Source organism: Styela clava, chromosome 5 (genome assembly GCF_964204865.1).
Source record: "Styela clava chromosome 5, kaStyClav1.hap1.2, whole genome shotgun sequence".
Classification (NCBI taxonomy): Eukaryota; Metazoa; Chordata; class Ascidiacea; order Stolidobranchia; family Styelidae; genus Styela; species Styela clava.
Genome location: NC_135254.1, coordinates 3,292,646 through 3,317,380, shown reverse-complemented (window position 1 = coordinate 3,317,380; position 24,735 = coordinate 3,292,646). Strand labels below are relative to the sequence as shown.

At 39.6% G+C, this 24,735-nt stretch overlaps 1 protein-coding gene, 21 non-coding genes and 2 pseudogenes across 22 annotated transcripts in view; 23 read left to right on the top strand and 1 right to left on the bottom strand.

Annotated features, from left to right (window-relative positions):
- The window catches only part of LOC144422696 (uncharacterized), a 486,406-nt gene that overhangs the window by 268,950 nt on the left and 192,721 nt on the right, over positions 1–24,735 (bottom strand). The window lies entirely within an intron of this gene.
- On the top strand, positions 481–643 carry LOC144423107 (U1 spliceosomal RNA). The gene has a single exon (XR_013475602.1). It is a non-coding gene; the product is annotated as a U1 spliceosomal RNA (small nuclear RNA).
- LOC144423077 (U1 spliceosomal RNA) lies at positions 1,232–1,394 on the top strand. Its single transcript, XR_013475574.1, has one exon. It is a non-coding gene; the product is annotated as a U1 spliceosomal RNA (small nuclear RNA).
- On the top strand, positions 1,983–2,145 carry LOC144423106 (U1 spliceosomal RNA). Its single transcript, XR_013475601.1, has one exon. It is a non-coding gene; the product is annotated as a U1 spliceosomal RNA (small nuclear RNA).
- Positions 2,734–2,899, top strand: LOC144423308 (U1 spliceosomal RNA). The gene has a single exon (XR_013475802.1). It is a non-coding gene; the product is annotated as a U1 spliceosomal RNA (small nuclear RNA).
- Positions 3,488–3,633, top strand: LOC144423566 (U1 spliceosomal RNA; annotated as a pseudogene).
- Positions 4,205–4,367, top strand: LOC144423172 (U1 spliceosomal RNA). Its single transcript, XR_013475666.1, has one exon. It is a non-coding gene; the product is annotated as a U1 spliceosomal RNA (small nuclear RNA).
- Positions 4,956–5,101, top strand: LOC144423569 (U1 spliceosomal RNA; annotated as a pseudogene).
- LOC144424204 (U1 spliceosomal RNA) lies at positions 5,673–5,835 on the top strand. The gene has a single exon (XR_013476568.1). It is a non-coding gene; the product is annotated as a U1 spliceosomal RNA (small nuclear RNA).
- Positions 6,421–6,583, top strand: LOC144423238 (U1 spliceosomal RNA). Its single transcript, XR_013475732.1, has one exon. It is a non-coding gene; the product is annotated as a U1 spliceosomal RNA (small nuclear RNA).
- LOC144424096 (U1 spliceosomal RNA) lies at positions 7,174–7,336 on the top strand. The gene has a single exon (XR_013476460.1). It is a non-coding gene; the product is annotated as a U1 spliceosomal RNA (small nuclear RNA).
- Positions 7,937–8,099, top strand: LOC144423972 (U1 spliceosomal RNA). The gene has a single exon (XR_013476337.1). It is a non-coding gene; the product is annotated as a U1 spliceosomal RNA (small nuclear RNA).
- Positions 14,533–14,695, top strand: LOC144423971 (U1 spliceosomal RNA). The gene has a single exon (XR_013476336.1). It is a non-coding gene; the product is annotated as a U1 spliceosomal RNA (small nuclear RNA).
- LOC144423126 (U1 spliceosomal RNA) lies at positions 15,286–15,448 on the top strand. The gene has a single exon (XR_013475620.1). It is a non-coding gene; the product is annotated as a U1 spliceosomal RNA (small nuclear RNA).
- On the top strand, positions 16,470–16,632 carry LOC144423666 (U1 spliceosomal RNA). The gene has a single exon (XR_013476131.1). It is a non-coding gene; the product is annotated as a U1 spliceosomal RNA (small nuclear RNA).
- LOC144423202 (U1 spliceosomal RNA) lies at positions 17,222–17,384 on the top strand. The gene has a single exon (XR_013475696.1). It is a non-coding gene; the product is annotated as a U1 spliceosomal RNA (small nuclear RNA).
- LOC144423655 (U1 spliceosomal RNA) lies at positions 18,406–18,568 on the top strand. Its single transcript, XR_013476120.1, has one exon. It is a non-coding gene; the product is annotated as a U1 spliceosomal RNA (small nuclear RNA).
- LOC144423200 (U1 spliceosomal RNA) lies at positions 19,158–19,320 on the top strand. The gene has a single exon (XR_013475694.1). It is a non-coding gene; the product is annotated as a U1 spliceosomal RNA (small nuclear RNA).
- Positions 20,599–20,761, top strand: LOC144423846 (U1 spliceosomal RNA). Its single transcript, XR_013476211.1, has one exon. It is a non-coding gene; the product is annotated as a U1 spliceosomal RNA (small nuclear RNA).
- LOC144423203 (U1 spliceosomal RNA) lies at positions 21,351–21,514 on the top strand. The gene has a single exon (XR_013475697.1). It is a non-coding gene; the product is annotated as a U1 spliceosomal RNA (small nuclear RNA).
- On the top strand, positions 22,126–22,288 carry LOC144423969 (U1 spliceosomal RNA). The gene has a single exon (XR_013476335.1). It is a non-coding gene; the product is annotated as a U1 spliceosomal RNA (small nuclear RNA).
- Positions 22,878–23,040, top strand: LOC144423105 (U1 spliceosomal RNA). The gene has a single exon (XR_013475600.1). It is a non-coding gene; the product is annotated as a U1 spliceosomal RNA (small nuclear RNA).
- Positions 23,618–23,780, top strand: LOC144423526 (U1 spliceosomal RNA). Its single transcript, XR_013476020.1, has one exon. It is a non-coding gene; the product is annotated as a U1 spliceosomal RNA (small nuclear RNA).
- LOC144423834 (U1 spliceosomal RNA) lies at positions 24,323–24,485 on the top strand. The gene has a single exon (XR_013476199.1). It is a non-coding gene; the product is annotated as a U1 spliceosomal RNA (small nuclear RNA).

Sequence of the window (24,735 nt, the reverse complement as noted above, 5' to 3'; positions counted from 1 at the left end):
ATATTTCTCATGACCAATCTTACAATCCATTTATTGATATTAGTCCATGACATGCCTTGCCATTATCCAAGTTATCCCTTTATCCAACCGTCTCTAGATTGATTCCTTGTTTGCAGTTTCACATTCAGATTGTGTTGCCATTGATTGAGCAATAGAATGAGCGCCAAGATTTGGAAATACCATTGTTTGCTGTCCAAGGTACGTATCGGAGCTGTGGCTCTTTGTTTATAGTTTAATATTTCAACCCCTGGTCCTTGCAATTTTTTGTAAAGTTGTTCAACTTCACTCTGCCATCGGATGGCAAAGAACTCGCGATGTATCACATAAAAGAGTGAACGCAATAAATCGTATTCCACGTTACCCACAGACGAATCAATTAAAATTGCAACTTTTGCACATATCGTTTTTAATGTTGAGAAGTTCTTCTCAACATTTAGCATAGAACACTCATTCATGATGCGTAACCAATCGTCACAAATCATACTTACCTGACGAGGCAGTCAACCGCGATCACGAAGGCCGTTCTGCCTAGGCGAGGTTTAGTCATTGCACCCAGACTAAATTGACCCTAGCGATTATCCCAAATGTGGATAACTCGGTCGTGTAATTTCTGCTAGTGGGGACTGCGTTCGCGCTATCCCTTTTATATATTTGCTCACTACCAATATCTTGTTGGCTTACGAGTTAAGTCAATGAGCGGCCACGTTGCTTTCATTAGTTGTGGCCGTATTGATCCTCGTTTGAGTGTGTTATCTTTCTCATGACCAATCTTACAATCCATTTATTGATATTAGTCCATGACATGCCTTGCCATTATCCAAGTTATCCCTTTATCCAACCGTCTCTAGATTGATTCCTTGTTTGCAGTTTCACATTCAGATTGTGTTGCCATTGATTGAGCAATAGAATGAGCGCCAAGATTCGGAAATATCATTATTCCCTGTTTAAGGTACGTATCGTAGCTGCGGCTCTTTGTTTATAGTTTAATATTTCAACCCCTGGTCCTTGCTATTTTTTGTAAAGTTGTTCAACTACACTCTGCCATCGGATGGCAAAGAACTCGCGATGTATCACATAAAAGAGTGAACGCAATGAATCGTATTCCACGTTACCCACAGACGAATCAATTAAAATTGCAACTTTTGCACATATCGTTTTTAATGTTGAGAAGTTCTTCTCAACATTTAGCATAGAACATACATTCATGATGCGTAACCAATCGTCACAAATCATACTTACCTGACGAGGCAGTCAACCGCGATCACAATGGCGGTTTTGCCTAGGCGAGGTTTAGTCATTGCACCCAGACTAAATTGACCCTAGCGATTATCCCAAATGTGGATAACTCGGTCGTGTAATTTCTGCTAGTGGGGACTGCGTTCGCGCTATCCCTTTTATATATTTGCTCACTACCAATATCCTGTCGGCTTACGAGTTAAGTCAATGAGCGGCCACGTTGCTTTCATTAGTTGTGGCCGTATTGATCCTCGTTTGGGTGTGTTATATTTCTCATGACCAATCTTACAATCCATTTATTGATATTAGTCCATGACATGCCTTGCCATTATCCAAGTTATCCCTTTATCCAACCGTCTCTAGATTGATTCCTTGTTTGCAGTTTCACATTCAGATTGTGTTGCCATTGATTGAGCAATAGAATGAGCGCCAAGATTTGGAAATATCATTGTTTGCTGTCCAAGGTACGTATCGGAGCTGTGGCTCTTTGTTTATAGTTTAATATTTCAACCCCTGGTCCTTGCAATTTTTTGTAAAGTTGTTCAACTTCACTCTGCCATCGGATGGCAAAGAACTCGCGATGTATCACATAAAAGAGTGAACGCAATAAATCGTATTCCACGTTACCCACAGACGAATCAATTAAAATTGCAACTTTTGCACATATCGTTTTTAATGTTGAGAAGTTCTTCTCAACATTTAGCATAGAACACTCATTCATGATGCGTAACCAATCGTCACAAATCATACTTACCTGACGAGGCAGTCAACCGCGATCACGAAGGCCGTTCTGCCTAGGCGAGGTTTAGTCATTGCACCCAGACTAAATTGACCCTAGCGATTATCCCAAATGTGGATAACTCGGTCGTGTAATTTCTGCTAGTGGGGACTGCGTTCGCGCTATCCCTTTTATATATTTGCTCACTACCAATATCTTGTTGGCTTACGAGTTAAGTCAATGAGCGGCCACGTTGCTTTCATTAGTTGTGGCCGTATTGATCCTCGTTTGAGTGTGTTATCTTTCTCATGACCAATCTTACAATCCATTTATTGATATTAGTCCATGACATGCCTTGCCATTATCCAAGTTATCCCTTTATCCAACCGTCTCTAGATTGATTCCTTGTTTGCAGTTTCACATTCAGATTGTGTTGCCATTGATTGAGCAATAGAATGAGCGCCAAGATTCGGAAATATCATTATTCCCTGTTTAAGGTACGTATCGTAGCTGCGGCTCTTTGTTTATAGTTTAATATTTCAACCCCTGGTCCTTGCTATTTTTTGTAAAGTTGTTCAACTACACTCTGCCATCGGATGGCAAAGAACTCGCGATGTATCACATAAAAGAGTGAACGCAATGAATCGTATTCCACGTTACCCACAGACGAATCAATTAAAATTGCAACTTTTGCACATATCGTTTTTAATGTTGAGAAGTTCTTCTCAACATTTAGCATAGAACATACATTCATGATGCGTAACCAATCGTCACAAATCATACTTACCTGACGAAGCAGTCAACCGCGATCACAAAGGCGGTTTTGCCTAGGCGAGGTTTAGTCATTGCACCCAGACTAAATTGACCCTAGCGATTATCCCAAATGTGGTGGATAACTCGGTCGTGTAATTTCTGCTAGTGGGGACTGCGTTCGCGCTATCCCTTTTATATATTTGCTCACTAACAATATCCTGTTGGCTTACGAGTTAAGTCAATGAGCGGCCACGTTGCTTTCATTAGTTGTGGCCGTATTGATCCTCGTTTGGGTGTGTTATATTTCTCATGACCAATCTTACAATCCATTTATTGATAATAGTCAATGACATGCCTTGCCATTATCCAAGTTATCCCTTTATCCAACCGTCTCTAGATTGATTCCTTGTTTGCAGTTTCACATTCAGATTGTGTTGCCATTGATTGAGCAATAGAATGAGCGCCAAGATTTGGAAATATCATTGTTTGCTGTCCAAGGTACGTATCGGGGCTGTGGCTCTTTGTTTATAGTTTAATATTTCAACCCCTGGTCCTTGCAATTTTTTGTAAAGTTGTTCAACTTCACTCTGCCATCGGATGGCAAAATACTCGCGATGTATCACATAAAAGAGTGAACGCAATGAATCGTATTCCACGTTACCCACAGACGAATCAATTAAAACTGCAACTTTTGCACATATCGTTTTTATTGTTGAGAAGTTCTTCTCGACATTTAGCATAGAACACTCATTCATGATGCGTAACCAATCGTCACAAATCATACTTACCTGACGAGGCAGTCAACCGCGATCACAAAGGCGGTTCTGCCTAGGCGAGGTTTAGTCATTGCACCCAGACTAAATTGACCCTAGCGATTATCCCAAATGTGGATGCGTTCGCGCTAACCCTTTTTTATATTTGCTCACTACCAATATCCTGTTGGCTTACGAGTTAAGTCAATGAGCGGCCACGTTGCTTTCATTAGTTGTGGCCGTATTGATCCTCGTTTGGGTGTGTTATATTTCACATGACCAATCTTACAATCCATTTATTGATATCAGTCCATGACATGCCTTGCCATTATCCAAGTTATCCCTTTATCCAACCCTCTCTAGATTGATTCCTTGTTTGCAGTTTCACATTCAGATTGTGTTGCCATTGATTGAGCAATAGAATGAGCGCCAAGATTTAGAAATATCATTGTTTGCTGTCCAAGGTACGTATCGGGGCTGTGGCTCTTTGTTTATAGTTTAATATTTCAACCCCTGGTCCTTGCAATTTTTTTAAAGTTGTTCAACTTCACTCTGCCATCGGATGGCAAAGAACTCGCGATGTATCACATAAAAGAGTGAACGCAATGAATCGTATTCCACGTTACCCACAGACGAATCAATTAAAATTGCAACTTTTGCACATATCGTTTTTAATGTTGAGAAGTTCTTCTCAACATTTAGCATAGAACACTCATTCATGATGCGTAACCAATCGTCACAAATCATACTTACCTGACGAGGCTGTCAACCGCGATCACAAAGGCGTTTCTGCCTAGGCGAGGTTTAGTCATTGCACCCAGACTAAATTGACCCTAGCGATTATCCCAAATGTGGATAACTCGGTCGTGTAATTTCTGCTAGTGGGGACTGCGTTCGCGCTATCCCTTTTATATATTTGCTCACTAACAATATCCTGTTGGCTTACGAGTTAAGTCAATGAGCGGCCACGTTGCTTTCATTAGTTGTGGCCGTATTGATCCTCGTTTGGGTGTGTTATATTTCTCATGACCAATCTTACAATCCATTTATTGATATTAGTCAATGACATGCCTTGCCATTATCCAAGTTATCCCTTTATCCAACCGTCTCTAGATTGATTCCTTGTTTGCAGTTTCACATTCAGATTGTGTTGCCATTGATTGAGCAATAGAATGAGCGCCAAGATTTGGAAATATCATTGTTTGCTGTCCAAGGTACGTATCGGGGCTGTGGCTCTTTGTTTATAGTTTAATATTTCAACCCCTGGTCCTTGCAATTTTTTGTAAAGTTGTTCAACTTCACTCTGCCATCGGATGGCAAAATACTCGCGATGTATCACATAAAAGAGTGAACGCAATGAATCGTATTCCACGTTACCCACAGACGAATCAATTAAAACTGCAACTTTTGCACATATCGTTTTTATTGTTGAGAAGTTCTTCTCAACATTTAGCATAGAACACTCATTCATGATGCGTAACCAATCGTCACAAATCATACTTACCTGACGAGGCAGTCAACCGCGATCACAAAGGCGGTTCTGCCTAGGCGAGGTTTAGTCATTGCACCCAGACTAAATTGACCCTAGCGATTATCCCAAACGTGGATGCGTTCGCGCTAACCCTTTTTTATATTTGCTCACTACCAATATCCTGTTGGCTTACGAGTTAAGTCAATGAGCGGCCACGTTGCTTTCATTAGTTGTGGCCGTATTGATCCTCGTTTGGGTGTGTTATATTTCACATGACCAATCTTACAATCCATTTATTGATATCAGTCCATGACATGCCTTGCCATTATCCAAGTTATCCCTTTATCCAACCCTCTCTAGATTGATTCCTTGTTTGCAGTTTCACATTCAGATTGTGTTGCCATTGATTGAGCAATAGAATGAGCGCCAAGATTTGGAAATATCATTGTTTGCTGTCCAAGGTACGTATCGGGGCTGTGGCTCTTTGTTTATAGTTTAATATTTCAACCCCTGGTCCTTGCAATTTTTTTAAAGTTGTTCAACTTCACTCTGCCATCGGATGGCAAAGAACTCGCGATGTATCACATAAAAGAGTGAACGCAATGAATCGTATTCCACGTTACCCACAGACGAATCAATTAAAATTGCAACTTTTGCACATATCGTTTTTAATGTTGAGAAGTTCTTCTCAACATTTAGCATAGAACACTCATTCATGATGCGTAACCAATCGTCACAAATCATACTTACCTGACGAGGCAGTCAACCGCGATCACAAAGGCGTTTCTGCCTAGGCGAGGTTTAGTCATTGCACCCAGACTAAATTGACCCTAGCGATTATCCCAAATGTGGATAACTCGGTCGTGTAATTTCTGCTAGTGGGGACTGCGTTCGCGCTATCCCTTTTATATATTTGCTCACTACCAATATCTTGTTGGCTTACGAGTTAAGTCAATGAGCGGCCACGTTGCTTTCATTAGTTGTGGACGTATTGATCCTCGTTTGGGTGTGTTATATTTCTCATGACCAATCTTACAATCCATTTATTGATATTAGTCCATGACATGCCTTGCCATTATCCAAGTTATCCCTTTATCCAACCGTCTCTAGATTGATTCCTTGTTTGCAGTTTCACATTCAGATTGTGTTGCCATTGATTGGGCAATAGAATGAGCGCCAAGATTTGGAAATTTCATTGTTTGCTGTCCAAGGTACGTATTGGGGCTGTGGCTCTTTGTTTATAGTTTAGTATTTCAAACCCTGGCTCTTTGCTATTTCTTGTAAAGTTGTTCAGCTTCAGCATCGGATGGCAAAGAACTGGCAATGTGTCACATAAAAGATTTGAACGCAATGAATCGTATTCTACGTTCCTGACAGACGAATCAATTAAAATTGCAACTTTTGCACATATCGTTTTTATTGTTGAGAACTTCTTCTCAACATTTAGCATAGAACATTCATTCATGATGCGTAACCAATCGTCACAAATCATACTTACCTGACGAGGCAGTCAACCTCGATTACGAAGGCGGTTCTGCCTAGGCGAGGTTTAGTCATTGCACCCAGACTAAATTGACCCTAGCGATTATCCCAAATGTGGATAACTCGGTCGTGTAATTTCTGCTAGTGGGGACTGCGTTCGCGCTATCCCTTTTATATATTTGCCAACTACCAATAATCCTGTTAGCTTTCGAGTTAGGTCAATGAGCGGCCACGTTGCTTTCATTAGTTGTGGCCGTATTGATCCTCGTTTGGGTGTTTTATATTTCTCATGACCACTCTTACAATTCATTTATTGATATTATTCCATGACATGCCTTGCCATTATCCAAGTTATCCCTTTATCCAATCGTCTCTACATTTGATTCCTTATTTGCAATTTCACATTCAGATTGTGTTGCCATTGATTGAGCAATAGAATTAGCGCCAAGATTTGGAATTATCATTGTTTGCTGTCCAAGGTACGTATTGGGGCTATGGCTCTTTGTTTATAGTTTAATATTTCAAACCCTGGCTCTTTGCTATTTCTTGTAAAGTTGTTCAGCTTCATTCGGCATCGGATGGCAAGGAACTCGCAATGTGTCACATAAAAATTTGAACGCAATGAATCGTATTCTACGTTACTGACAGACGAATCAATTAAAATTGCAACTTTTGCACATATCGTTTTTATTGTTGAGAACTTCTTCTCAACATTTAGCATAGAACATTCATTCATGATGCGCAACCAATCGTCACAAATCATACTTACCTGACGAGGCAGTCAACCGCGATCACGAAGGCGGTTCTGCCTAGGCGAGGTTTAGTCATTGCACCCAGACTAAATTGACCCTAGCGAGTATCCCAAATGTGGATAACTCGGTCGTGTAATTTCTGCTAGTGGGGACTGCGTTCGCGCTATCCCTTTTATATATTTGCTCACTACCAATATCCTGTTGGCTTACGAGTTAAGTCAATGAGCGGCCACGATGCTTTCATTAGTTGTGGCCGTATTGATCCTCGTTTGGGTGTGTTAAATTTCTCATGACCAATCTTACAATCCATTTATTAATTTATTTATTGATATTAGTCCATGACATGCCTTGCCATTATCCAAGTTAGCCCTTTATCCAACCGTCTCTAGATTGATTTCTTGTTTGCAGTTTCACATTCAGATTGTGTTGCCGTTGATTGAGCAATAGAATGAGCGCCAAGATTCGGAAATATCATTATTCCCTGTTTAAGGTACGTATCGTAGCTGCGGCTCTTTGTTTATAGTTTAATATTCCACCTCCTGGTCCTTGCTATTTTTTGTAAAGTTGTTCAACTTCACTCTGCCATCGGATGGCAAAGAACTCGCGATGTATCACATAAAAGAGTGAACGCAATGAATCGTATTCCACGTTACCCACAGACGAATCAATTAAAATTGCAACTTTTGCACATATCGTTTTTAATGTTGAGAAGTTCTTCTCAACACTTAGCATAGAACATTCATTCATGATGCGTAACCAATCGTCACAAATCATACTTACCTGACGAGGCAGTCAACCGCGATCACAAAGGCGGTTCTGCCTAGGCGAGGTTTAGTCATTGCACCCAGACTAAATTGACCCTAGCGATTATCCCAAATGTGGATAACTCGGTCGTGTAATTTCTGCTAGTGGGGACTGCGTTCGCGCTATCCCTTTTATATATTTGCTCACTACCAATATCTTGTTGGCTTACGAGTTAAGTCAATGAGCGGCCACGTTGCTTTCATTAGTTGTGGCCGTATTGATCCTCGTTTGGGTGTGTTATCTTTCTCATGACCAATCTTACAATCCATTTATTGATATTAGTCCATGACATGCCTTGCCATTATCCAAGTTATCCCTTTATCCAACCGTCTCTAGATTGATTCCTTGTTTGCAGTTTCACATTCAGATTGTGTTGCCATTGATTGAGCAATAGAATGAGCGCCAAGATTCGGAAATATCAATATTCCCTGTTTAAGCTACCTATCGTAGCTGCGGCTCATTGTTTATAGTTTAATATTCCACCCCCTGGTCCTTGCTATTTTTTGTAAAGTTGTTCAACTTCACTCTGCCATCGGATGGCAAAGAACTCGCGATGTATCACATAAAAGAGTGAACGCAATGAATCGTATTACACGTTACCCACAGACGAATCAATTGAAATTGCAACTTTTGCACATATCGATCTTAAGATCGGTAAGTATATTGATAGGTATTTGTCTGTATGTATGTCTGTATGTATGTGTGTATGTCTGTCTGTTAGATGCACGCGATATCTCACGAAGGCGTGGTTGAATCTGCTCCAAATTTTGCATGTGCATTCATCATATCTCGGACCAGAAGCCTATTGATTTTGGATGAATTATGTCGTATAATTAGCGAGTTATTAATTAATTAGTGATGAAGAGATCTGGATTTTCACAAATCGAGAGATTTTCGAGACGCGCTGAATGTGTGTGTGTGTATCAGATGCGCAAGTTTTCACGCTAGTGAGTCAGAGCGAAGGATACACACCGCTAGATCGTATCTCGTGATTAATCTTTGAGCCTTGTCCATATCTCTCTTGTAACTTTGACGTCGTCGCGATGCGCAAGTTTCCTTCGGGAAATTTTCCACACTATTGAGTCAGAGCGAAGGATACACGCCGCGAGATCGTATCTCGTTACTTGTAATTACTCCTTGAAGTTTAAGCAATGTCCATCCAGTGTTAACTCTAAGCAAATTATGAGTGCGAAAGTGCTTCGCAGTCGAAAAAAAAAGTGCGAAAGTGCTTTTGCCGATTTTAACAAGTTAGGTGCCCTAGCCCTCCATATAACCCATTTAAAACGTCATAGATACTCGAAAAAGCACTCCTCCGGTTAATATTATGAATTAAAGAGAAGCCTTTCCGTTAACCGAGTTCCCTTTAAGCGAATTCATGTTTAATTAAAACAAGCCAATCGGCAACGAAATGACATCTGCTAACACCTGCCACGGACAAAACTTTCATGCAATGTATCACAGTGTCAGTTGCTTACTCGCGTAAACAGCAAAGACTTTCACATTTGTTACTCCTTCCATCTAACAGACACGAGGCAGGCTGGAAACCATATTGGTTACAGGGTGGATCGTTTGTACAAATCCCGTGCCCCCCCCAAATATAAATAGCAATCAACTAATTAGGGTTAGGTGCGCTGGAAATTCAACTTTTCGATTTATCCCTAAACCTAATCTGATAATTATTAATTTGTGATTTTGAACCTCTTTGAAAGTCGCCGCCACCCGCTGTTTTAAAAGATAGGTTAACCTACGTTCGCTCCGAAATATTACACAGGATACTCCCCTGTTTTAGGAGATAGGTCGACCTATTTTCTTTTTAAACTTTTTTCTCCCAAATATTACACAAGATCACTTTGAAAATCCTCCCGTTTCCTGAGCTAGCGTGACCTAATTTCTCATTTACATTTATATTATACTATTTCAGAGCTTACCCAAAGACAAGTAATTTTTAAATGTCAACATGCCTTGGCTTGCGTGCGAGTTAGTTTAAATCGGGCAGAAAACATCATATATTGGCAAAATGTTTAGTAATGTTATGTACTTTCAGCATTCATAAATAGCACTCTTTGTAATGCTGCTGACCTAGTATCAAATATTCGCATCACAACGCCACTTGCGAGGTTTCCATATATTTCAATTACACTAATAGGAACGATGACACCAAAGAGTTTTCTTTTGCGAAGGTACACTAAATATAACGAGGGTGATTCTTGAAAAAAACATGAATATATAAAATAAACGAATGATATGATAGTGGATCCCAAATAATTTTGAGTGTCTCGAAGTGTCAATCCATTTGATAAATAATTTTTATTTGACCACATGAACGCTGATATCCTGAAAATTAATGTTGAAAGAGAATTACGCATTCTCAGATATCGGACATCCAGTCGCGATATTTAATCGTTCATATGCACAAATCTCACATTAATAGTAATTGCTACCCAAGTTTGTAAAGTTTAGAAACCAACAAACAGAAAATAACTTATCCTAAAACACAATTAAAATTCAGTCGGCAGTAAATTCGTCGCCAAGACGATGCCATACAAAACAAAAAAGATTTGGTCGGGAGAGTTACGTGAGATGACTGGCGTTGTTTTTTAAGCAGAATGTAAAAAAATTTATAATTAATAAACGGGAGTTACGATGCCCTTTACACATCGTGTGTATTAAACTTCCCTGGTAAGTACTTTGGTAAGTACTATTATTATTGTACCTATACACCTGTTGTAGTATTTCGGACAATTTCGAATTTAAAATAAATGAAAACCCGACATATAATAGAGACGCAAAAGTAAAATGAACATTTATTGAAAAAGTTATTATTTAAAAAAGACAACATGATCGTACAATTCCGCCAAAACCTCGATGTTCGCAAGTGAAATGATAAATAATACTTCCCTGTATTCGATCAATTAACTTTAGCGTATCGTTGTTCTGTCGACAAACAGCCGGGTGCAAAATATTTCCGTCCTGTGATATGCTCACAAATATTCTCGATATTAATAACATACCATCGCGTATGTACTTTCTATTAGCTCTCCCTTCCATCCTTGGCCAAGTCATGTTTCGAATATGTGAACATTTTATTCGACCATACACGGCCGGCGGGATGTTAAAATTGTAAACAAGAGAGAGGTAAAATCAATCGCGAATTTCGTTATAACGGCTCGTTTACGAATTGTTGCGCCTGTTATCGTCGAAAATGATTACATTTGTTGTATTTTGAGGCATTTAAGCAGTAATAATTAGGGCATGACATCATCAAAATCGTCAAGTGAGATCTTGAAATTGCAAATTCCGTAAATAAAATTGTGAATTACTCGGTAACGAATTCAGCTTTAATGACCGTCGAGGTATTGTTTTGTTGAAAATTATTATTAATGTGAGAGCGCCAAAAACATACACTCCATACCGGTGCGACTGCAATTTATATGGTCGTAATTGGCGTGGCGCGTTTATTAATAGTGTAAAATAAATTAAACAAATATCAATTATAACCAAGCCTGTCAGCGTGTTTATTTTCTGTGGGCAGGAGGCAATTCTGTGGGCAATCTTGAGACAAATTTACTTCTATTATAAAATCTTAATTTTCAGTTATTATCGTTGTACAAATAACGTGTGGCAACTTTTTAATTTATCGTCGACCAAAATACCGCCCCACACTCGTCCAAACGTGTGTCGAGCTTGAACGACAGGAACAGATTCATCGACGACCTTAATTATGGAAAATATGTATTTTATTGGGAATGCAAAATAAATGAAACAAAACGCATTTTTTTGTGATATAACTTTGTATTTTCGGAGACGGGTTGCCGTGAAAGGTAAAATTTGATCTAAATTAATCGCAAAAATGTTTTATTTTAAATGTAACAAAACACATTTTCGCGATATAACCTTGTATTTTCGGAAACGGGTGTCGTGAAAAGTAAAATATGATCTGGATTAATCGCAAAAATGTTTTATTTTAAATGTAACAAAACACATTTTTCGAGATACAGCTGTATTTTCGGATACCGGGTGTCATGGATAGTAAAATATGATCTAAATTAACCGTAAATAATGTTTCATTCCAAATGTATCATAACGCATTTTTTGCGATATAACTTTGTATTTTCGAAAACGGGGCGTCACGAAAAATATAAATCTAATGTTTTATCTATCGTCTAACTAATGTCTGCAACACATCATTTTCGGGGAGAACTCTAGCCCGCGAAACGTCATTTAATTTAAAATAGAGAATGTTTCACGCATTTCAAAACGGAAAATCACCAGTAAGTGGACAGGGATTCAACCCTCCGATTCAGTATTCTATATCCCCCGTGTCAGAACTTCCTGAAGAATGGAACAAAGAACCCGTCAAACCGCCGCGGAAGAAGGGGAGTATTTTTTGCACTAATAAATAGGACGTGACAATATCAAAATCGTCAAGAAACTAATGAATTTGCAAATTCCATAAATAAAACTGTGAATTGCTCGGTAACATTTTAGCTATAATTATCGCCGGGGTATTGTTTTGTTGAAAACACGTTGAAACTTGAGGGAATTAGTTACAATTAGCGCCTGACCTCTATTAGGCACTCGAGCACTCGAAAAAAAGCACTCGAGCCCAATCTTTTTAGCATTAAGTCGCATACGTAAAATATCCTGTAAAAGAAGTGCTGTTCATTAACGTCATCTCGTCTTATGACCACGCAGAAATGCCTTTATAGCCGAATTATTCGATCACTATTTCAAATCAACATCCAGGATTGGCACAATTTCAGATTTGCGTTAAGTTTATCACCATAGAAATACATGAGAAAGTTAATTATCGTCTTGATAAATATCTGCATCACGGTATGGACAATAATATTACCATTCGCATAAAATTAGGACAGTAAATTTACAAATCTTGATAGGTAATATTAAAGTCAACGCAAATGTTAATTTGAGTCCTCAATGTCTTCAACATCTGTTGCCGATGTGAACGAACGGGTAAACCCGAAATATAAAACTTCGACGTCCGCCGACCCACAAGAATTCATATTTGTAAAAAAGAGAGGGCGGGAATATAGATTACCTAAAACCTGGATATCGCCGCCAAAACGATCGGTGACAAGAACAATTAGCGATTACAACGGAATTAACCAGTAAAAAGGCTTTGCTGCCGATTTTTTAATGTTTCCACCACGTTTATTCGGTACTCCTTAAAAATATTCGATTCAAAAAAATATTGAATTTTGCCCACCCGTCCTCGCATATCAATGAGAAATAGTTGTGTGAATATCGCAAAATTCCGGAAAATGCCAGGTCCTTTCAACATTGTGATTACAATAAAATGGCACTTTAATGGTATTTTGTGTATTTGTTGATTTTGCAAATCAGTGACATGCTGCTAAAAGTTTCGTCTGATTTGAAAATAGTGCAGTTTGGTCACAATTCATCCAAAGTGACTATAACACGTTACTAACACTTTTATAGTCATTTTGAATTCATCGATATCATTGATAGTCACATGACCACTCTCATTTAAAGAAACGCCCCGGGAGCGTTTTTTGCGGGAGAAGCGGAATCGGGTGTGCTTGTATAATAATCATATTATAAACAAGAATTTTGCCGTTAATGCAAATGCTTTATCTCCTATGTCTGCATCTCATAGGTTAGAATTCCGGTAAATATCGTTATGATATGCAGAATTGAGTTACAAAAGTACTAGTATGTTACTTATTTGTCAACTTAATACTCGAAAATATTTGTTAACTTCGAATTTTTATTCCATTCAAAATCGGAAAAAAGTACTATTTCTCTTCAAAATCGGAAAAAAGTGCTATTTCGCAGTCCCTAAAAAAAGTTGCGAAAGTGCTTCGCAATTTTCGCAAAAAAGTGCGCTAATAGTGAACACTGTCCATATCCCTAAATCGGTTCCATTACATTTGAACCCACGTACTTTTGAACCCATGACAATTGCACCTGTATGCTATTGCACCTATGAATTTTTTTTCGTTTCACGGATGGTTAAACCCATACTAACCCTAACCCATGGGTTTTAGCACCCGCATATAGATTGAACCCGTGGATATACGCATGGGTTCAAATGTACATGGGTTCGAATGTACGGTCACCCCCTAAATCAGGTTCGGGGTTGCAGAATTCCTCACCAAAATATCGCTAGGCTGTGTTTGAATAGCCGTCGCAACCTGGGTTAGCGCCGTTGTATTTAACACAAACTATAGGATTGGTAAATACAGAAATAGGCTATTGGCTGGAAACTAATCGAAACAATCCAGTTCGGATTTGCAGAATTCTTCATAAAAGTATTTCCTCGAGTAGTATTTCGACGACATGGGGAGTTGGCTATTGTTTCCTACATTTCTGATATTGGCTGAAAACTAATCAAAACAATCCAGTTCGGGTTTGCAGAATTTTTCGAATCGAAACCGCAGTTTCTGTTTTGGGGGATCCCCTAACTTTCGATTGATAAGTCTTCGGTCTCTGACCGATATTCTCGTTTTTAATGTTGAGAAGTTCTTCTCAACACTTAGCATAGAACATTCATTCATGATGCGTAACCAATCGTCACAAATCATACTTACCTGACGAGGCAGTCAACCGCGATCACAAAGGCGGTTCTGCCTAGGCGAGGTTTAGTCATTGCACCCAGACTAAATTGACCCTAGCGATTATCCCAAATGTGGATAACTCGGTCGTGTAATTTCTGCTAGTGGGGACTGCGTTCGCGCTATCCCTTTTATATATTTGCTCACTACCAATATCCTGTTGGCTTACGAGTTAAGTCAATGAGCGGCCACGTTGCTTTCATTAGTTGTGGCCGTATTGATCCTCGTTTGGGTGTGTTATATTTCTCATGACCAATCTTACAATCCATTTATTGATATTAGTCCATGACATGCCTTGCCATTATCCAAGTTATTCCCATTATCCAACCGTCTCTAGATTGATTCCTTGTTTGCAGTTTCACATTCAGATTGTGTTGCCATTGATTGGGCAATAGAATGAGCGCCAAGATTTGGAAATATCATTGTTTGCTGTCCAAGGTACGTATTGGGGCTGTGGCTCTTTGTTTATAGTTTAGTATTTCAAACCCTGGCTCTTTTCTATTTCTTGTAAAGTTGTTCAGCTTCATTCTGCATCGGATGGCAAAGAACTGGCAATGTGTCACATAAAAGATTTGAACGCAATGAATCGTATTCTACGTTCCTGACAGACGAATCAATTAAAATTGCAACTTTTGCACATATCGTTTTTATTGTTGAGAACTTCTTCTCAACATTTAGCATAGAACATTCATTCATGATGCGTAACCAATCGTCACAAATCATACTTACCTGACGAGGCAGTCAACCGCAATCACGAAGGCGGTTCTGCTTAGGCGAGGTTTAGTCATTGCACCCAGACTAAATTGACCCTAGCGATTATCCCAAATGTGGATAACTCGGTCGTGTAATTTCTTCTAGTGGGGACTGCGTTCGCGCTATCCCTTTTATATATTTGCCAACTACCAATAATCCTGTTAGCTTTCGAGTTAGGTCAATGAGCGGCCACGTTGCTTTCATTAGTTGTGGCCGTATTGATCCTCGTTTGGGTGTTTTATATTTCTCATGACCACTCTTACAATTCATTTATTGATATTATTCCATGACATGCCTTGCCATTATCCAAGTTATCCCTTTATCCAATCGTCTCTACATTTGATTCCTTATTTGCAATTCCACATTCAGATTGTGTTGCCATTGATTGAGCAATAGAATTAGCGCCAAGATTTGGAATTATCATTGTTTGCTGTCCAAGGTACGTATTGGGGCTATGGCTCTTTGTTTATAGTTTAATATTTCAAACCCTGGCTCTTTGCTATTTCTTGTAAAGTTGTTCAGCTTCATTCGGCATCGGATGGCAAAGAACTCGCAATGTGTCACATAAAAATTTGAACGCAATGAATCGTATTCTACGTTACTGACAGACGAATCAATTAAAATTGCAACTTTTGCACATATCGTTTTTATTGTTGAGAACTCCTTCTCATGACCAATCTTACAATCCATTTATTAATTTTGTTATTGATATTAGTCCATGACATGTCTTGTCATTATCCAAGTTAGCCCTTTATCCAACCGTCTCTAGATTGATTCCTTGTTTGCAGTTTCACATTCAGATTGTGTTGCCGTTGATTGAGCAATAGAATGAGCGCCAAGATTCGGAAATATCATTATTCCCTGTTTAAGGTACGTATCGTAGCTGCGGCTCTTTGTTTATAGTTTAATATTCCACCCCCTGGTCCTTGCTATTTTTTGTAAAGTTGTTCAACTTCACTCTGCCATCGGATGGCAAAGAACTCGCGATGTATCACATAAAAGAGTGAACGCAATGAATCGTATTCCACGTTACCCACAGACGAATCAATTAAAATTGCAACTTTTGCACATATCGTTTTTAATGTTGAGAAGTTCTTCTCAACATTTAGCATAGAACATTCATTCATGATGCGTAACCAATCGTCACAAATCATACTTACCTGACGAGGCAGTCAACCGCGATCACGAAGGCGGTTCTGCCTAGGCGAGGTTTAGTCATTGCACCCAGACTAAATTGACCCTAGCGATTACCCCAAATGTGGATAACTCGGTCGTGTAATTTCTGCTAGTGGGGACTGCGTTCGCGCTATCCCTTTTATATATTTGCTCACTACCAATATCCTGTTGGCTTACGAGTTAAGTCAATGAGCGGCCACGTTGCTTTCATTAGTTGTGGCCGTATTGATCCTCGTTTGGGTGTGTTATATTTCTCATGACCAATCTTACAATCCATTTATTGATATTAGTCCATGACATGCCTTGCCATTATCCAAGTTATCCCTTTATCCAACCGTCTCTAGATTGATTCCTTGTTTGCAGTTTCACATTCAGATTGTGTTGCCATTGATTGGGCAATAGAATGAGCGCCAAGATTTGGAAATATCATTGTTTGCTGTCCAAGGTACGTATTGGGGCTGTGGCTCTTTGTTTATAGTTTAGTATTTCAAACCCTGGCTCTTTGCTATTTCTTGTAAAGTTGTTCAGCTTCATTCTGCATCGGATGGCAAAGAACTGGCAATGTGTCACATAAAAGATTTGAACGCAATGAATCGTATTCTACGTTCCTGACAGACGAATCAATTAAGATTGCAACTTTTGCACATATCGTTTTTATTGTTGAGAACTTCTTCTCAACATTTAGCATAGAACATTCATTCATGATGCGTAACCAATCGTCACAAATCATACTTACCTGACAAGGCAGTCAACCGCGATCACGAAGGCGGTTCTGCCTAGGCGAGGTTTAGTCATTGCACCCAGACTAAATTGACCCTAGCGATTATCCCAAATGTGGATAACTCGGTCGTGTGATTTCTGCTAGTGGGGACTGCGTTCGCGCTATCCCTTTTATATATTTGCCAACTACCAATTATCCTGTTAGCTTTCGAGTTAGGTCAATGAGCGGCCACGTTGCTTTCATTAGTTGTGGCCGTATTGATCCTCGTTTGGGTGTTTTATATTTCTCATGACCACTCTTACAATTCATTTATTGATATTATTCCATGACATGCCTTGCCATTATCCAAGTTATCCCTTTATCCAATCGTCTCTACATTTGATTCCTTATTTGCAATTCCACATTCAGATTGTGTTGCCATTGATTGAGCAATAGAATTAGCGCCAAGATTTGGAATTATCATTGTTTGCTGTCCAAGGTACGTATTGGGGCTATGGCTCTTTGTTTATAGTTTAATATTTCAAACCCTGGCTCTTTGCTATTTCTTGTAAAGTTGTTCAGCTTCATTCGGCATCGGATGGCAAAGAACTCGCAATGTGTCACATAAAAATTTGAACGCAATGAATCGTATTCTACGTTACTGACAGACGAATCAATTAAAATTGCAACTTTTGCACATATCGTTTTTATTGTTGAGAACTCCTTCTCATGACCAATCTTACAATCCATTTATTAATTTTGTTATTGATATTAGTCCATGACATGTCTTGTCATTATCCAAGTTAGCCCTTTATCCAACCGTCTCTAGATTGATTCCTTGTTTGCAGTTTCACATTCAGATTGTGTTGCCGTTGATTGAGCAATAGAATGAGCGCCAAGATTCGGAAATATCATTATTCCCTGTTTAAGGTACGTATCGTAGCTGCGGCTCTTTGTTTATAGTTTAATATTCCACCCCCTGGTCCTTGCTATTTTTTGTAAAGTTGTTCAACTTCACTCTGCCATCAGATGGCAAAGAACTCGCGATGTATCACATAAAAGAGTGAACGCAATGAATCGTATTCCACGTTACCCACAGACGAATCAATTAAAATTGCAACTTTTGCACATATCGTTTTTAATGTTGAGAAGTTCTTCTCAACATTTAGCATAGAACATTCATTCATGATGCGTAACCAATCGTCACAAATCATACTTACCTGACGAGGCAGTCAACCGCGATCACGAAGGCGGTTCTGCCTAGGCGAGGTTTAGTCATTGCACCCAGACTAAATTGACCCTAGCGATTACCCCAAATGTGGATAACTCGGTCGTGTAATTTCTGCTAGTGGGGACTGCGTTCGCGCTATCCCTTTTATATATTTGCTCACTACCAATATCCTGTTGGCTTACGAGTTAAGTCAATGAGCGGCCACGTTGCTTTCATTAGTTGTGGCCGTATTGATCCTCGTTTGGGTGTGTTATATTTCTCATGACCAATCTTACAATCCATTTATTGATATTAGTCCATGACATGCCTTGCCATTATCCAAGTTATCCCTTTATCCAACCGTCTCTAGATTGATTCCTTGTTTGCAGTTTCACATTCAGATTGTGTTGCCATTGATTGGGCAATAGAATGAGCGCCAAGATTTGGAAATATCATTGTTTGCTGTCCAAGGTACGTATTGGGGCTGTGGCTCTTTGTTTATAGTTTAGTATTTCAAACCCTGGCTCTTTGCTATTTCTTGTAAAGTTGTTCAGCTTCATTCTGCATCGGATGGCAAAGAACTGGCAATGTGTCACATAAAAGATTTGAACGCAATGAATCGTATTCTACGTTCCTGACAGACGAATCAATTAAGATTGCAACTTTTGCACATATCGTTTTTATTGTTGAGAACTTCTTCTCAACATTTAGCATAGAACATTCATTCATGATGCGTAACCAATCGTCACAAATCATACTTACCTGACAAGGCAGTCAACCGCGATCACGAAGGCGGTTCTGCCTAGGCGAGGTTTAGTCATTGCACCCAGACTAAATTGACCCTAGCGATTATCCCAAATGTGGATAACTCGGTCGTGTGATTTCTGCTAGTGGGGACTGCGTTCGCGCTATCCCTTTTATATATTTGCCAACTACCAATTATCCTGTTAGCTTTCGAGTTAGGTCAATGAGCGGCCACGTTGCTTTCATTAGTTGTGGCCGTATTGATCCTCGTTTGGGTGTTTTATATTTCTCATGACCACTCTTACAATTCATTTATTGATATTATTCCATGACATGCCTTGCCATTATCCAAGTTATCCCTTTATCCAATCGTCTCTACATTTGATTCCTTATTTGCAATTCCACATTCAGATTGTGTTGCCATTGATTGAGCAATAGAATTAGCGCCAAGATTTGGAATTATCATTGTTTGCTGTCCAAGGTACGTATTGGGGCTATGGCTCTTTGTTTATAGTTTAATATTTCAAACCCTGGCTCTTTGCTATTTCTTGTAAAGTTGTTCAGCTTCATTCGGCATCGGATGGCAAAGAACTCGCAATGTGTCACATAAAAATTTGAACGCAATGAATCGTATTCTACGTTACTGACAGACGAATCAATTAAAATTGCAACTTTTGCACATATCGTTTTCACTATTGAGTCAGAGCGAAGGATACACGCCGCGAGATCGTATCTCGTTACTTATAATTACTCCTTAAAGTTTAAGCAATGTCCATATCCCTAAATCGGTTCCATTACATTTGAACCCACGTACTTTTGAACCCATGACAATTGCACCTGTATGCTATTGCACCTATGAATTTTTTTTCGTTTCCCGGATGGTTAAACCCATACTAACCCTAACCCATGGGTTTTAGCACCCGCATATAGATTGAACCCGTGGATATACGCATGGGTTCAAATGTACATGGGTTCAAATGTACGGTCACCCCCTAAATCAGGTTCGGGGTTGCAGAATTCCTCATCAAAATATCGCTAGGCTGTGTTTGAATAGCCGTCGCAACCTGGGTTAGCGCCGTTGTATTTAACACAAACTATAGGATTGGTAAATACAGAAATAGGCTATTGGCTGGAAACTAATCGAAACAATCCAGTTCGGATTTGCAGAATTCTTCATAAAAGTATTTCCTCGAGTAGTATTTCGACGACATGGGGAGTTGGCTATTGTTTCCTACATTTCTGATATTGGCTGAAAACTAATCAAAACAATCCAGTTCGGGTTTGCAGAATTTTTCGAATCGAAACCGCAGTTTCTGTTTTGGGGATCCCCTAACTTTCGATCGATAAGCCTTCGGTCTCTGACCGATATTCTCGTTTTTAATGTTGAGAAGTTCTTCTCAACACTTAGCATAGAACATTCATTCATGATGCGTAACCAATCGTCACAAATCATACTTACCTGACGAGGCAGTCAACCGCGATCACAAAGGCGGTTCTGCCTAGGCGAGGTTTAGTCATTGCACCCAGACTAAATTGACCCTAGCGATTACCCCAAATGTGGATAACTCGGTCGTGTAATTTCTGCTAGTGGGGACTGCGTTCGCGCTATCCCTTTTATATATTTGCTCACTACCAATATCCTGTTGGCTTACGAGTTAAGTCAATGAGCGGCCACGTTGCTTTCATTAGTTGTGGCCGTATTGATCCTCGTTTGGGTGTGTTATATTTCTCATGACCAATCTTACAATCCTTTTATTGATATTAGTCCATGACATGCCTTGCCATTATCCAAGTTATCCCTTTATCCAACCGTCTCTAGATTGATTCCTTGTTTGCAGTTTCACATTCAGATTGTGTTGCCATTGATTGGGCAATAGAATGAGCGCCAAGATTTGGAAATATCATTGTTTGCTGTCCAAGGTACGTATTGGGGCTGTGGCTCTTTGTTTATAGTTTAGTATTTCAAACCCTGGCTCTTTGCTATTTCTTGTAAAGTTGTTCAGCTTCATTCTGCATCGGATGGCAAAGAACTGGCAATGTGTCACATAAAAGATTTGAACGCAATGAATCGTATTCTACGTTCCTGACAGACGAATCAATTAAGATTGCAACTTTTGCACATATCGTTTTTATTGTTGAGAACTTCTTCTCAACATTTAGCATAGAACATTCATTCATGATGCGTAACCAATCGTCACAAATCATACTTACCTGACAAGGCAGTCAACCGCGATCACGAAGGCGGTTCTGCCTAGGCGAGGTTTAGTCATTGCACCCAGACTAAATTGACCCTAGCGATTATCCCAAATGTGGATAACTCGGTCGTGTGATTTCTGCTAGTGGGGACTGCGTTCGCGCTATCCCTGTATGCTATTGCACCTATGAATTTTTTTTCGTTTCACGGATGGTTAAACCCATACTAACCCTAACCCATGGGTTTTAGCACCCGCATATAGATTGAACCCGTGGATATACGCATGGGTTCAAATGTACATGGGTTCAAATGTACGGTCACCCCCTAAATCAGGTTCGGGGTTGCAGAATTCCTCATCAAAATATCGCTAGGCTGTGTTTGAATAGCCGTCGCAACCTGGGTTAGCGCCGTTGTATTTAACACAAACTATAGGATGGGTAAATACAGAAATAGGCTATTGGCTGGAAACTAACCGAAACAATCCAGTTCAGATTTGCAGAATTCTTCATAAAAGTATTTCCTCGAGTAGTATTTCGACGACATGGGGAGTTGGCTATTGTTTCCTACATTTCTGATATTGGCTGAAAACTAATCAAAACAATCCAGTTCGGGTTTGCAGAATTTTTCGAATCGAAACCGCAGTTTCTGTTTTGGGGGATCCCCTAACTTTCGATCGATAAGTCTTCGGTCTCTGACCGATATTCTCGTTTTTAATGTTGAGAAGTTCTTCTCAACACTTAGCATAGAACATTCATTCATGATGCGTAACCAATCGTCACAAATCATACTTACCTGACGAGGCAGTCAACCGCGATCACAAAGGCGGTTCTGCCTAGGCGAGGTTTAGTCATTGCACCCAGACTAAATTGACCCTAGCGATTATCCCAAATGTGGATAACTCGGTCGTGTAATTTCTGCTAGTGGGGACTGCGTTCGCGCTATCCCTTTTATATATTTGCTCACTACCAATATCCTGTTGGCTTACGAGTTAAGTCAATGAGCGGCCACGTTGCTTTCATTAGTTGTGGCCGTATTGATCCTCGTTTGGGTGTGTTATATTTCTCATGACCAATCTTACAATCCATTTATTGATATTAGTCCATGACATGCCTTGCCATTATCCAAGTTATCCCTTTATCCAACCGTCTCTAGATTGATTCCTTGTTTGCAGTTTCACATTCAGATTGTGTTGCCATTGATTGGGCAATAGAATGAGCGCCAAGATTTGGAAATATCATTGTTTGCTGTCCAAGGTACGTATTGGGGCTGTGGCTCTTTGTTTATAGTTTAGTATTTCAAACCCTGGCTCTTTGATATTTCTTGTAAAGTTGTTCAGCTTCATTCTGCATCGGATGGCAAAGAACTGGCAATGTGTCACATAAAAGATTTGAACGCAATGAATCGTATTCTACGTTCCTGACAGACGAATCAATTAAAATTGCAACTTTTGCACATATCGTTTTTATTGTTGAGAACTTCTTCTCAACATTTAGCATAGAACATTCATTCATGATGCGTAACCAATCGTCACAAATCATACTTACCTGACGAGGCAGTCAACCGCAATCACGAAGGCGGTTCTGCCTAGGCGAGGTTTAGTCATTGCACCCAGACTAAATTGACCCTAGCGATTATCCCAAATGTGGATAACTCGGTCGTGTAATTTCTGCTAATGGGGACTGCGTTCGCGCTATCCCTTTTATATATTTGCTCACTACCAATATCCTGTTGGCTTACGAGTTAGGTCAATGAGCGGCCACGTTGCTTTCATTAGTTGTTGCCGTATTGATCCTCGTTTGGGTATGTTATATTTCTCATGACCAATCTTACAATCCATTTATTGATATTATTCCATGACATGCCTTGCCATTATCCTTTTATCCAACCGTCTCTAGATTGATTCCTTATTTGAAGTTTCACATTCAGATTGTGTTGCCATTGATTGAGCAATAGAATGAGCGCCAAGATTCGGAAATATCATTCTCCGTTTAAGGTACGTATCGGAGCTGCGGCTCTTTGTTTATGGTTTAATATTTCAACCCCTGGTCCTTGATATTTCCTATAAAGTTGTTCAGCTTCATTCTGCCATCGAATGGCAAAGAACTCGCGATGTATCACATAAAAGATTTGAACGCAATGAATCGTATTCTACGTTACTGACAGACGAATCAATTAAAATTGCAACTTTTGCACATATCGTTTTTATTGTTGAGAACTTCTTCTCAACATTTAGCATAGAACATTCATTTATGATGCGCATCCAATCGATACAAATCATACTTACCTGACAAGGCAGTCAACCGCGATCACGAAGGCAGTTCTGCCTAGGCGAGGTTTAGTCATTGCACCCAGACTGAATTGACCCTAGCGATTATCCCAAATGTGAATAACTCGGTCGTGTAATTTCTGCTAGTGGGGACTGCGTTCGCTCTCTCTCTTTTGTGTATTTGCTCCTTATCAATATCCTGTTGGCATACGAGTTAGGTCAATGAGCGGCAACGCTATTTTTGTATGGCTCCACCAGTTGTGGCCGTCGGATCATTGTTAGAGTATGTTATATTCATGCCTTGCCATTATCCAAGCTGTCACTTTATCCAACCGTATCTAGATTGATTCCATATTTGTAGTTCCACATTCAGATTGTGTTGCCATTGATTGAGCGCCAAAATTTGGAAGTATCATTATTTGCTGTCCAAGGTACGTATTGGGGCTGTAGCTCTTTGTTTATAGTTTAATATTTCAAACCCTGGCTCTTTGCTATTTCTTGTAAAGTTGTTCGGCTTCATTCTGCCATTAGATGGCAAAGAACTCGCGATGTATCACATAAAATATCTGAACGCAAGGAATCGTATTCTACGTTACTGACAGACGAATCAATTAAAATTGCAACTTTTGCACATATCGTTTTTATTGTTGAGAACTTCTTCTCAACATTTAGCATAGAACATTCATTCATGATGCGCAAACAATCGTCACAAATCATACTTACCTGACGAGGCAGTCAACCGCGATCACGAAGGCGGTTCTGCCTAGGCGAGGTTTAGTCATTGCACCCAGACTGAATTGACCCTAGCGATTATCCCAAATGTGGATAACTCGGTCGTGTAATTTCTGCTAGTGGGGACTGCGTTCGCGCTATCCCTTTTATATATTTGCTCACTACCAATATCCTGTTGGCTTACGAGTTAGGTCAATGAGCGGCCACGTTGCTTTCATTAGTTGTTGCCGTATTGATCCTCGTTTGGGTGTGTTATATTTCTCATGACCAATCTTACAATCCATTTATTGATATTATTCCATGACATGCCTTGCCATTATCCTTTTATCCAACCGTCTCTAGATTGATTCCTTATTTGAAGTTTCACATTCAGATTGTGTTGCCATTGATTGAGCA